The sequence below is a fragment of the Perna viridis genome, chromosome 12, assembly GCF_037379345.1.
Source record: "Perna viridis isolate PV_CMFRI_1.1 ecotype Kerala chromosome 12, ASM3737934v1, whole genome shotgun sequence".
Lineage (NCBI taxonomy): Eukaryota > Metazoa > Mollusca > Bivalvia > Mytilida > Mytilidae > Perna > Perna viridis.
The window spans coordinates 25,226,888-25,241,270 of NC_142456.1; the positions used below are offsets into that span (position 1 = coordinate 25,226,888).

General features: G+C 33.8%; 2 pseudogenes; both read left to right on the forward strand.

The window, feature by feature from the left end:
* Positions 1–259: 259 nt before the first annotated feature.
* Positions 260–4,486, forward strand: LOC148601804 (uncharacterized; annotated as a pseudogene).
* Positions 4,487–4,687: 201 nt separating this feature from the next.
* On the forward strand, positions 4,688–5,409 carry LOC148601805 (uncharacterized; annotated as a pseudogene).
* Positions 5,410–14,383: the final 8,974 nt, after the last annotated feature.

The following is a 14,383-nucleotide window of genomic DNA, read 5'->3' on the forward strand; positions in this document are numbered from 1 at the left end:
ATAAAAGCTTCAAGCGTCGTAAATCCATATGGCATTTAAATGTCCCATATATTTATTTACATTACAATCTTGACAAAGTTATAAATAGATCACATGATACATGTGGTTATGTGTGTTTGACTTTTACCTTCAAACCAATAAACGGAATATGCAGTACATAGTCCGATTTTCAATCCGAATGAATTATTAATTACTTTTATTTTGTTTTATTTTTGGTTTTGTTCTGTTTTGTTTGTTTGTTTGTTTGTTTTTTTTTGTAATGCAGAAAGTATTATACACAAATGATGAACATGTAAGATCGTGCAAAAGGAAATATTTCAATATGTCTCAAACCTTCGGTTTGTATACGAAATTCCTGACTGAAACTAGTTTTCTGATCACCCAATCCCATTTAGAAATGAGCTTTGTTTATTTCTTTATTTTACTTTTCTTTTCAATTTATTTTGTTTATGTTTCAATCTGTTTTCACCACTGTTACCTTTACTGGATTCATGTTCATCGTCTGAATATAGCTGAAATATTGCTGCTTGGACGTTAAACCCTAACGAACAAACAAGCAAACAAACCTTTACTGGAAGAGAGATGTGTTTCTTTATACTTTGTAGTTACAGATATCAACTGAAGTTAACTCTCTTGGCTTGGCATGTGTGATGTCTGCTAAGTGCAATGGGTACATGTGGTAAAATATTCACCATGAATAGTAGTCTCAGAATTCCAGGAACGAAGAGATATGAAGTTAATGTAAGAGCAGTTTCGGGAAGCATGGTGACGGGTAATTGGCCAGCACATTTGAATGAGTTAATGGCAACGCTTGACGCGCCAGGTCTTTCTCAGCCTTCGTTCACGTCAATAGAAAATGACATCAGCAAATGGTGGTATGCTGCTTTGGAGAAAGTTATGTTATTAGGAGGTATTCGCCTAGCAAGGAAATCCTCAAACACAGGACAAGCTGCAGCTTGTTCCAAAGCATACACTGCGAAGTAGTTGCTCCTGTATACTTTAACATTATAAAAGAAAACCGAAAGTGAAAACAAAACAAAGAGATACTGTGGCCATAAAAAACAGACTTTGGACAGATGCAAAAAAAAGCTGCTCACTAAAAAACTAAATATATCTATTTGGTTATAAAATGTATGTCTAGTGGTCAATATCACTTTCTATTTTCAAAATGGTGCTCGAATTTATGTGCATTGTATATTTAAGCATTTGCTTATATTGCATAAATACAATGTATCAGTAAAAATCTGCAATATTTCATCTTAACCTATATATAATGTAAGATTCAATACATGCTCCCAGTTGCTCATTTTTATTTGTATGATTTGAATTACTTTATGTTCTTTGTTGTGTATGTCTGTTTTCCATGTCTGGTCTTTGTCCCTGGATTACATTCTATTGATTACCGCTATAACCTTGGTTCCCTTGATTACTCTATTACATAGGCAGAAAAAGTAATGTAATCAAAGTGCTCATTTATTGGACCAATTAAGATGCAATCAAAAACAAACATGAATATGACATTATACCTTGGAAATCTTGCAAATATTTGCATTTGATATGTAATAAACATGGCTGCCATGTGTGTTTATATATCAATCATGGAGGGATGATAAAGCCAACTTTTTAAGTTTTATTAAACAAATATTGACTGTACATGTATAGAAAAAAATCTTTGCCTTGAAGAACTTTTCAAAGTGTCCATATGATAAAAGGTTATAAGATGACTTTCTGTTTTTGAATTATTGGCCTAAAATAGAAGTTATTACTATTAGCGGTTTTTATTAGTCCATTAAGAAATAGCTGTCATAAACTCATACCATGTGGTCGTCTTCTTTTTTGGGCTCCTTGCATGCATCCAAAAACAATTGGTTTCCATAGAATTACTTAAGTAAAAGAGTATGAATCTGTATGAAACTGTATCACTAGGTTGCTATACCACAAAAGGAACGCTTGGGTTGGTTTTTGTTATAGTGACTGGAATCATTTACAAATAAGGGACTAAAAGGGTGTCACCTGAATTCTAGTCAAGTTCTTATCCTTTGTCTAAGCAGTATCTAGCTTGAAAATTGTGGCCATACTTGCACCTTACAATGTGTTTTAGCCCATGAGATTCAATTTATGAAACAATCATTATAGTGATACCTATAAAAATCTCCATTAGGTATTAATATTTATAGAGATAAATGTCAAAGCAAGTATTATTTAGTCACCACAACCTGGTTTTCAATTGCTTTCCACCAACTCGCATATAATTTTTCATCTTGAACTTGATGCATCTTCACAACCATCAAAATCAAATTTGAAGGACACCTTGTCTCTGTGGTATGAATGAGCAGATGTAAGTTTTCGCCTCAATACTTTCTGCCCCTGACAAAGGCTGTAAACATTTTACATTTTAAACATGGCTATTGTTCACATATTCATTATTCTTATAGAGTTATTTGCCTAAAAAAATTTATTTTATTTTATCACCAATTTGGTTTGTATAATGAGTACCATTCCCTCATAGTACTAAGTCTTGGTCAGCGTTTTCTTTTGTCTTCTAGCATCCTTTAACAGTTGGTATCCAGACAAAAAACACGAGTATAAAGGTAAAGATTTTTTATGGAATTGCATCATAATGGCCTGCAAAAAAGCTTTGGTTCATTTTTCTGTTGTAACCTGAACAATTTAGAAATTTTACTGCATGGTGCCATACATCAAAATAAAGGTTGGGAATGATTTAAGGGGATGTGACTTGAATCATGAATGAATTAAGCCATAAAGATGCAAAAACAAGCACATCCACAATACATGGAAAATCACTTGACTCATCGTAAAACATGGCTGCCATTACTAAAAATAGAACATAGGGTCATTCAATACTTTTTTCGTATATAACTCCTAAACTGTTAAAGTTCTTTTTTATTTCTGAAATGATCCAATTATAAGGCCCACAAAAGTCTTTCAAAGTTTTCAGCCAATATTTTGAAGACTGTGATAGATAGAATGATACTTTCAATTGATCAAATGATCCTTTTGATAAGTCCTAATAATTATTGCGTAAAAATTGTTAGAAAGCTCCTTATTAGAGTTAGTGCCCTTGAAAGACAACGAAATTACCATGTGATTGATTCAGGCTTCTGTTAGCCTCTTTTTTTCTGGGTACACATGCAAAAGTGCTCATAAAAATTATGACATGGTGAACAAATCACTTCTCATTTGGCAGATGAATACACCATATTAAACAGTCAGCAAGATCATTATGACAACCATAAAAGTTCTGTAGTGATAATTTCAATATTGTAGCAACATATTTTAGCCTGTTCCAGATATTTCATTGTTAGAAATCTAGCCCGGTATAAAAATTCTGCATAGTTTTGGCAAAGCTGCTCTTTAAATTGACCATATATTTATCACAATAGGTCAAGAAGAAAGACGTCTTGCTATTGAGCGAAATGATTATCACGAAGAAGCACCAGCAAAAACAGTTATAACTGATGGTGGATGATCTAAGAACTCACAAGCACACATATAATGCAGCTGGTGGTGTTGCCATCATCATCGGTAAAGAGAAAAAGAAACTACTTCATATTCATATTGGCGTAAGAAAAAAGTACTGTTATGTTTGAAGTAGTGATAAATATGATGCTGTCAAAAAACATACATGTTTTAAGACCTGGGAACTTGATAGCCAGTCTATGGAAGCAGATATTATTGTAGAGGGTTTTCCTGAAGCTGAGTCTAAGCATGGTCTTAGATACATGAGAGTAATTGGAGATGGGGATTCTTCTGTTTTTGCTCAAATTAGAGAGGAAATACATGGATGGGGCAGATATAGGAAAAACCATTTAACAAAGGCCACCAGAGTGAGGCTTGTTAGTGCTTTACGTTGTGCTATTCGTTTAAGGTTAAAAGAATCAGATAAGTCGGTTGCTATCAAACATTTAGATCATGACATTAGAAATTCGGTTTTCATGTTTTTGGAAAAAAAATGATAACTGCTCAGATTTTTGTAAAGTAAGAGACAGCAAGGCAAAGCAATCAAAATCAGAGATAGTAGTGGATATTGAAGAATCTGATGATGTTATAATTGATCAAACATCTTTCTGCAGTGATAGCTGCTCAATTACATCTCAAGATGAATCAAGATTAGGAACATCTATTAAATGCAGCGATGTAGAGGATCATATCATCAAAAGACGTTTCACAACTGTTACGCAGAATTGCTAATAAGGCAGACAGGCTGATAAGTCATTCAATAACTACTTTAGAGTCTTAGAAGCGCATCGGCACCAAATTTGACGGTGGAAAGGTGTATAACCTTTGTAATAGAGGGTCTTGGCATGCACGTTGTTACGGGGGCCCTTTGAGAATGAACCTCGGAGCACAGTGGTCATGTTCTGTATGGGAAGGCAGTACAGCTACAGATCCAGGCGAACATTTCAGGAAACTCTATGCAAAAGGAGAAAAAAACATTGATGAATTCCATAAGGCACAAATTTAAACTCTCAGTGAAAAACAAGAGATGGGAAAAAAGTTTCAAGTTGGAGGGCCAACTCAGTAGAAAAGCCAAGAAATCATATGGAGCCAATGCAATATATGTTGTTGAAGATGTTCTTCCACAGACCCTTGATTACCATGACAAAAATATTTTGAACACCACACTGATATTTCCTCAGAACAAATTAAAAATATTACTCTATAAACTGTTAATCGATCACAGTCAAGACTTTGGCACTCAGAAAGAACTAAACGGCTTACAGCATCAAATTTTGGATCAGTTATCAAAAGGAAGATATCAATACCAGTTGCTTAATTTGTTCGTACTCTTCTCTTTTGTATTCTAAATTTATTGGTACAAGACATACAAGGAATAGTATTCTCCAAGAAGACACCACAATGGAGGAGTATAAATTGAAAAAAAAAGACTGAAGAAAATAAAAACATTATAGTTTCACGCTGTGGTCTAGTGATACACCAAACAGAGAAATATCTTGCTGAAAGTCCTGATGGTTTGGTGTCTTCTACATCAGATGGAGATGGGCTCATAAAAATTAAAAATTTACTTCATTCAAAACCTATCAATCTTTGGGAAGCCACTGAAAACAAAACATTCTGCTTAGAAAAAAATGATGGAAAGTTAAGACTAAAGGAAAACCATATTTACTATTTTTGGTGTCAAGGCCTTCTTCAAATTTGCAATAAAAATTGGATTGATTTTGTTGTGAGGACATTAAATCCATATCATTTATCCACAGAAAGAATTTTCAGAGATAATAATGTTTGGAATGACATAATTGAAAGCGTTTTTTTCATCAGGCCATCTTACCAGAGCTTCCATGTCCTCGTGAAGGAAAAGGTCCATGTATAAGGGAACCTGGAATTTGGGTAGGTATATGTTCAGAAATATACTATTGTAACTGTTAGATCCTTTGATGTGTATCAAATGGGGTTTTGGGACAACTCCTGTATCTCTATTTGTACCAAACATCAACTTATCAACTTATTCTATGGTGAGTACCAAAATATTTAATAGTTCATATTAGCAATTACAGAGAAATTTGTCTAAACTGTTGCTGTGATGTTAGCTAACATGTATTTAAAGCTTAAGGTAGCAAAACATTTTATAACCTGAATGATTTCCACAGTCAAAAATGGGTTTATTTAGACAGGTTTTGTACTGTGCAAAAGGTAAGTGTTGCTGGTATTTTGCAATTTATCCTTATTGTTTGTGAACATATTTATATGTTTTCATGTATAACATTCTTATAGCAACACATTCACTTATTGTATAGATGTAAATGTCAGCATGACTTTTTATTTTTATTAACTACATGAGAAAGTTGGTTCCTTGACTAAGCTATATGTACACTGGTATCGTTTTAGCTGGAGATACATATCCATAAAAATATAAAAAGTGTCAATTTAATTCAAATTAAACATATCATTTATTGTCATTGCAAGTGATTGAAATTATTGAAAGGTCTTATTTAAATCACATTGAAGAAGTATAAAACTCAATTTTAATTTGTATAGCAGATATTTGTTTTAACGAAAGGTATATGATTATTTATTATTATTCTGTAAACATTTATATTTTCACTGTTTCAACATGTCCCACAAGTAAAACTGCCGGCTAAGAAACCTTCACAGGCAAAACGGAAGAAAAACTCAGGTAGTACACGTATATTAAAATCTCATATGTTCTAGTTCCTCTGGCCAAAATGGCCAAATGTGCTATTACCATCATTTGACATATTTCGTCGTCATTTACATTTTTAAAACTCTTCTCCTCTAAAACTAATTGACAAATTAAAAACAAACTTTGTGTGAGTGTACCTTATGGTAGTCTGCATATAACTGAATTTTGGAATTTTTTTGCGGCAGATTAAAACATCCCCTCATCAGTTCTATGCAGGTAATACCCCAAGGAACATTCATCTAAAATTTGGTTTTAACGCGTCAAGTAATTTTAGAAGAGTAGAGTTTTGAAAACGCATCAACAACGACAGACAGCAATGACGATGGATGGCAAGTGAAGGCAAAAGCTTGCGTAGCCTTTAGCCAGATGAGCTTAAAACGGGGACATCTTGTTTAGTCTGATGTCCAATGATAAATTTAAGCTGAAGGAATTTGGTTAATTATGTAATCCACCTGAGAATATTGAATAAAATCAATAATCAATTCATATTTTATTCATTACTATAAGGACGTAGATTGTTAGAAATTGCTATATACTACTCATAGTTTTGACCTTTCTTTTGCAACAAATGAGCTTTATCAACATCATTTTTTTATCCACTGGCAGGTTACAATATATCATTATTAATTTATAAGATGTACTTTTTAATGATATTTCACGAATGTGTATAAATAATGTCAATCAATGTGTATTTATATGTTTTCAGGAAAGCATATAATTATTTTACATACTACCGTACAGAGATGATGTGCCAACGCTTATATAGGAATCTGTTATTCACACTCATTGTGGTACAGAAAATTAATGTGTTTGGAGCAGTTATCCTGGTATAGCTACTTATGAGACTGGTTCTACAAATGCAGTTGTACAAGTTATTGGTAAGCATTTTGACTTAAATACGTTTTCTTCTTAAATTAAAAATGATTAACAGTACTATAAGAGGGAGATGTAAGACATTTTAAAACTTGGTTAAACCCACCTTTCGTTTGCTTGTTTGTTGGGGTTTAACGTCCGAGCAGCAATATTTCAGCTATATTCAGACGATGAACATGAAATTGATGATAAAATGAACATGAAATGATGAAATGAAAAAGGGATGGGACACAAGGACAATGGGGTCGACAAATTTTGATTGCCACTGGAAATAGGGAGAAGTGGGTAGGGTCGGGCAATTTAGCCTCCTGTGGCGGAGCCCTATGGTTCCTACTCCGGGAGAATATCACAGTAGGGTTATTTAACGTGCGAGGAACGTGGCATCTTTCCCAACACTTTGCACCACTATGGTTTGCGGTCAGGTTTTCCGTATTATAGCCTGACAACCCCAGCATGTAACACGCCAGGGGTACCCCATTCCACCACATTGGGCACACATCCCAGTTGCTCTGTGGGCAGAGTGCCCTAGCCCCCGGCTAGGGTTCTGAGCACTATTTAGTCGCCTTTTACGACAAGCGTAGCGCTGCTGCAGGCCTATTCTTTTAACACCCGGACCTGCACGGGGCGGTTAAACCCACCTACACTATATTCCATTATTAACACCTGTACCAAGTCAGGACCATTGCGGTGGCTTTCAGTTTTCTTGTTTTTACCTCGATAATGCTTTTTCTTGTACTGACTTTCCTTTTTGACTGGGCTTCACTAGTGCAAAACGGTTTATAGAATGGTGAATAATGTCTGGCGTAATGGGAAAACATGTTCCTAACATTTGTCTCAGCAACTACAAATCACATCCACTTGATATTTGGTACGGACCTTCAGAATGGGGTCCCATATCATGGGAAGGATTTCAGATCTAACACACTTCTTAGTAAATTCCTGTTTAACAGCTTGGCGTATCTGGCCATTCCTGTCTTAAATTAAACCCATTAATGGCTCAGCTGGTCGAAGTCATCGTTTGTCGTCGTTGGACAACTTCGTGTTAATTTATTGCCTTTGAAAGGCACAGTTAAACCAGGTGAGCGATTCAGGCTTGTGGGAGTCTCTTGTTAACTATTCCTTTGACTATGCTTAGAGTTTATTAGTTATGTATTTTTTTTATAACTTTTCATAGAACAGTGATAAAACACTGGATTTTTTCTTTATTTGAAATTCAAATTAAGTGAGAATCTTCCGAGCAAAATAATATGAAGTTTCAAAGAATTTCATGGGAGACTTCTTGTATGATCAGGCTGCCGTCAAACCTACCTTAAATGACCTTTCGTAGGGCAGTAAATTGTTTTCTCATAAGACAGGTGCTATTTTTGTACATTTAATTTACATTAAATGTATTGTAAAGGAATATTTCAAGTACAGTGTTTGTTATTGCTGAATGCAGATGGTAAAGAAGATAGTTTTGAATATTTTATTTAAGAAAAGCAAACCTGGATTTCACTTGAAGAAAAGGACAGCAATAGCCGGGGAACAGTTTTATACTCTGCTAAAATATGTGATACTGCAGGTAAGAATATAAAACAATTGTAATATTAAAAATATATTTAAATAATATTTTTAATACAGAATTCAAATGTTTGTGTTAAAAAGAAAATGGATGTACTTAATGATAGATAATTTCTTCACAGTGACATTGAATTATGTTTTTCTCCAAAGTTTGAAGAGTTTCCAATGATGACCTTATTGTTTTTGTTAGAAAAAAATTTACTTACAACTAGAATATTTTGATTTTCTTAGAGTTAAACCATTTTTCAAAGAATGTATAATTGAGTTATAAAATACACCAAAAAACTGGAACTAAGAATAATGTTTTCTGTCCTTGTTCATTTCATAGTTTGTATTTGTGTAGGAATACAAACTGCAGTTGTGAGATTGAGAAGACACCATATCTAACTCAGGATAGGAATACATTGTAGAATATGTATTTTCAACCACATTAGCAATTCAGAACAATGATGCGTTTGTTTTTATTATCATTAGGGCACATAGTGGAAAGATAGTAGGTTACTAAGGTATGCATTTATGATTGTATATTTTACCATCCAATATGCAGAGTTATAGATTGTGAGCCATTTAAGAAAAAAATATTCTCCTAGTAGTGAATAATAACCGATAACATTAATTGATGATACAACTATGTTTACAATTATCTACAATGTATATTGTAAATGACAAGATCAGCATGGGCATCAGGTGAATGACCTCAAATGTGATTGAAATGTAATGAATTTTAATATACATAATATACATGTATATATTACCACAATCACCTGTCACTGATTGGTTTTATCATATCATAACAAATGAGTTACTTTAATGATCCTGTGTAACTACTTTCATAGAAAAAAATAGATTTTTAGATAATGTTTGTGTTCATTTGGAATGGTAATGTTTTCCTATTAGTTTTGAAGGAACTCAGTATATGTAAAGTGCTGTATTGTTATTGTTATCAGCCTATCTCCGGGATTAAGAAAAAAATAGTCAATTTATTGTGTACTTGGCATATCTTTCATGGTATGTATGTTTATTTTATGATTTTTACATCATATAAAGTATGTTGTTTTGTATCAATTAGATATTTTTTCCATGTATGTGGACTAGAAAGCACAAAACACTATGTTTTTGTCATTTTTAGAAATCAAGGTTAATTTTGTTATCGTTAAAAAATTTCTGAATAAAAAAAATAACCCAAGATAAAAGAATTGTTTAGGAATAATTTTAAAGACAATTATGTAAAAATTTAACTGCAAATAAGAATATAAAGAAGAAGAAAAAAGAACATACAATGTAAAAAATATTGCCATGTTTCTTGATTACTTGTTATTGTACCAGTACAATATATAGATCTTATTTGCATATGAAATTACTAAACTCATGAACAGAATAATTACAAGCAGTTATAAAAATTGTGTTGTAATTTTTTTTTTTTCAAAATTAGGAGGTTTACATGTAGTTTTGGCATTTTGGCGACATACTTCAAGAATGCTAAATATTTTGTCAACAAATTTCATGATACAAAAGGCTTTTATGGTCATATTATTATTTTATTTAAATGTGTGAACAAGATATATGTAAATCATATGTTTTTTCCAAAATTTGTCAAATTGTATCCTAGTGAATCCATTCTGTATGGGAACAAATAAAAACAAAAGTTTTGTTTGCAAGTAAGAATACACTATGTTGAATATTTTTACTGATCTGATAGAGATCCCTTGGTATTTTTTGGGGCTATAGAAAATGGGGTATGGGGCAATGGGGGGAAGGTGCTATGGGGAATGGGGCATGGGACAATAGGGTAACGGGCAATGGGGAATGGGGGATGGGGCAATGGGGTATGGAGTAAGTGGTAAGTTTTTCCCATACACGAACTGTAATCAAACAATTCATTTTATACCTTATCTTGAGTATCAAAATTCTATCAATGATTACTTGCTAAGTTCATAAGATATAGGTCGTGTATTGGAGGAACAATTTTTTGTTTATCATCTCACAAATCTAACTTGAATGGTTATGGTTACGGTTGAATTGATGAACACTAACAGTTAATGATGATTAATCTATAAACAACATTCCTTTGTGGAGTGAATATATCTATTTTGTAAAGAAGAAAAAAATATATATTATTCAATTCATAATGATATCCATGTATCAAAATTGTACGGATGAAAAAGTGCATAGATAGAATTATGATAAAAATTTCTCACTGAATATTTATGAGAAATTGCCCTTCTAATTCCAAATTAAAGAAATCTTCTATATTATTACTGTAATGTGTGCAATAGTCATTATAGTGAAGGCAGGTGTGACTTTTCAACATGACCGCAATGGCGTCCGTAATATCTGAAAACTTCTTTCATTTGGAACTTATTTTAGGGCCAGATCACACGAATTATGGCCATAGATATCGAATATACAAAATAAAAAAAAATACAACAGATATTCTTTTAAATACATGTACATGTCTGTCGATCTGTTTTGTAGGTAGAACGATACTATTTCTCATTGTGCTGTTATTTAAAATCCTTAAATTGCATTTGTTCATACTCAGACATTATTCCACTCATAAAAAATCATTTTGTAAAAAAAAACACTTCATTTGTTAAAGTTTGTGTGCAATTAGCAGAAAGGGGGGTTTGTTTGTTTGTTTGTTGGGGTTTAACGTCCGAGCAGCAATATTTCAACTATATTCAGACAATGAACATGAAAAGGATGATAAATGAACATGAAATGATGATGAAAAGAAAAATGGGATGGGACACAAGGATAATAGGGTCGACAAATTTTGATTGCCACTAGAAAAAGGGGGACGGGTAAGGTCGGGCAATTCAGCTTCCTGTGGCGGAGCGCAAAGGTTCCTACTCCTATCGAATACCACAGCAGGGTTCTTTAACGTGCGAGGAACGTGACATCTTTCCCAACACGGTGCACCACTATGGTTTGCGGTCAGGTTTTCCGTATTATAGCCTGACAACCCCAGCATGTAACATGCTAGGGGTACCCCTTCCACCACCTGGGGCACACATCCCAGTTGCTCTGTGGGGAGAGCGCCTAGCCACCGGCTAGGTATCTGAGCACTATTTAGTCGCCTTTTACGACAAGCTTAGCGCTGCTGCAGACCTATTCTTTTGACACCTGGACCTGCACTGGGTAAGACACAAATTAAGTGTAGCGTCCGTAACCCAGTTGTTCTGATAATCGTTCCAACATTATAGTGAGAGGGAAAGGTTTATGGTTCGACCCTGATTTAGGCTTATTTTATACCATTTTATGTTTTTAGGGAAAATGATTTGTTTTTAATTTGAGTGGGTTTTTAGATTTTCCCTAAAGCTTGTTTTCTCCCCGGAAATGGATATGTGCCAGTCTTCTTGAAATAAAACGTGTACGTACCTTTACACACGAGATTGCGTTAAAGGACAATCAATTCGTTCTGTTCTTTTGTACCAGTCTAAGTAAACCCAAGTTCCTGTAAATGAATTATTTTTTTATTGCACAGCATTAGCGAAAATGTACTTTCCATCATGAATGAAAAAAAAAGATGAAACAAATCAAATAGTAATTATATTTCTAATCATAGACTTCAAAATGTAAACAAACATAATTGCGTATGTGACAATTAAACGATAGAATCTGACATAGATAAACCAGTGTGCACAGAGTCCTCAGAGGATAAGGGTATTATTATTGCATATTACATAGGACCAATCTGTTCATCCTTTTAATTGCTCAGTCATTTACTCCGAAAGGTGAACGACATATTCATAATTTTCAAATACTTAGTAATTAAAGACTTTGAACAGTTTTGCATTCGACAGGCTGCAATGATGTTGATAGGTAAAACGTTATGTTTTTTTGCTTTGGTTCTGACAAATATTTCTCACTTAGCAATAAGTAATAATGATCGTCTCCAACAATACATTTTTCTTGGACGACCTGATGTTCCCTCATTTGCTAGATTTCTACCTTTCGGATTACTGGGGAACTACACCGTTCGTTCCAAAATTGAATGCATGATTAACTGCGCAGAAGTGGAGAACTGTTTATCGTTGGAATATAGGAAAAACGCATGTGCAATTTTTAACGGATATCCGCAATCATTCCCACTTTCGGGCATTCATCACATGATAAACAGAAAATGGTGCAACGTTCCTGATAATTTTGTTTACGTGCGCCATCTAAACCTTTGCTACAAAATCATTACTAAGTCTGCTAACAATTGTTCATATTCAAAGAACATGTGCCTTGAACAGAGTGCACATTTGATAGAAATTGACTCACTACAAAAACAAATTTTCTTCCAAAACGTTTCTAGTTACCATTCGATTCAACAGCCATTTTTTCTCAGTGGAATTATTGATATGGTATCTTTAAGTTGGCGTAAGAATGATGGTTCAATATTCACATTTACTAAATGGGATGAAGGCTTTCCGTTATACGGCGACGGCAAATGCGTGGCGATGTCTGCGCTTTGGTTATATTTCTGGAGAACAGTCGATTCAGATTCGTCAGATCTGGAATTCAGAGTCATTTGTGAAAAACGCGAATTAAAGAGAGGAGAGTGATTATGACTTAAAATTGCAGACAATGGAGAGGGCTATATTTAAAAAAAAGCGATAGATATCTACGTTGAGAGGGAATATTTTACGAATAAAAAGGACCTTATATCAAACAAATAAAAATATACAGGTTAAGACTACGTTTCAGTAAAAATAAATTTATCTTTTCTGATAGTTTTTGAGTCTTTCTCTATTTTTTTTTTGGACAAATTAATGAAGTAAATGTGATGATTTTTTCGTGAAACACGTGGATGTACGTACGTGTATCTTCGCTGTTCCACTGTCGCTGTTGTCAAGAATCTAACCCGCTTTGGAAAAATATAACTCCTATTGTATTATCCAAATCGAAGCATAGCTTTTCTAAGATAGGAAAGGAAATCATTTTTCTTGTTTGGAATTCGCAGCTATCGTCTGAATTTTGTTTACGTCACATGATATGTGTAAAATATTCCCACAATCCGTGGAGAACTGCAATATTTACGATATCTGTACAGATTGATATGAAGGACCAAAACTGAAAGGGACATTGCTGGAGATGCCCTTAAGGGGTAAAATATGTTAAGTGTAGCGAAGTGCTATAAAGTTACCGACCATTTTGAGAGCGAGGGGAAAGGGGTTATGGGGTTGGAATTTTGAAAAAAAAAAACGTTGTTTTCTCAAAAGTTATTCATTCACTGAAAAAAAAAACTCCCCCATTAATTAACAATGCGGATTTTTAAATGAAAATATTTATTTTGCTTGCTGCTTAAATAAAAATAAAAATATTGCACTTGCGAAGCAACATTTTCATGCGGGTCGACCCCCTCCCATTTGTAATGTCCTTTATTATTTTTACGAGTCCCATACAAGCGGTACATGTATGGTAAAGCTCACGGTGCTCGCTGATTTAGGTAGTGCCTACCCCATATTAGGTTACATTAGACCTTAGTGATATATATATGTTAATATTATAAATTGGGTGACATAAAATGTTTAATATTCTTTGGACGACATATCCGTGGACCGAATTGTCTAATAACTTCCATAATTGTACCACGTGGCATCATAATCGGATCACCTTCAGGTCTTCTTGGTCAAAGGGCATAAGTTTACTATGTAAAAGTTTCCGCCTTCTTTTGCATGATTTGGTTACACAGTCATATACTTAATGCTTTGGAAATGAAACATCTGCTCCTATTAACCACTTCATTTTGTCCAACATTATAATTCGTTATACTGG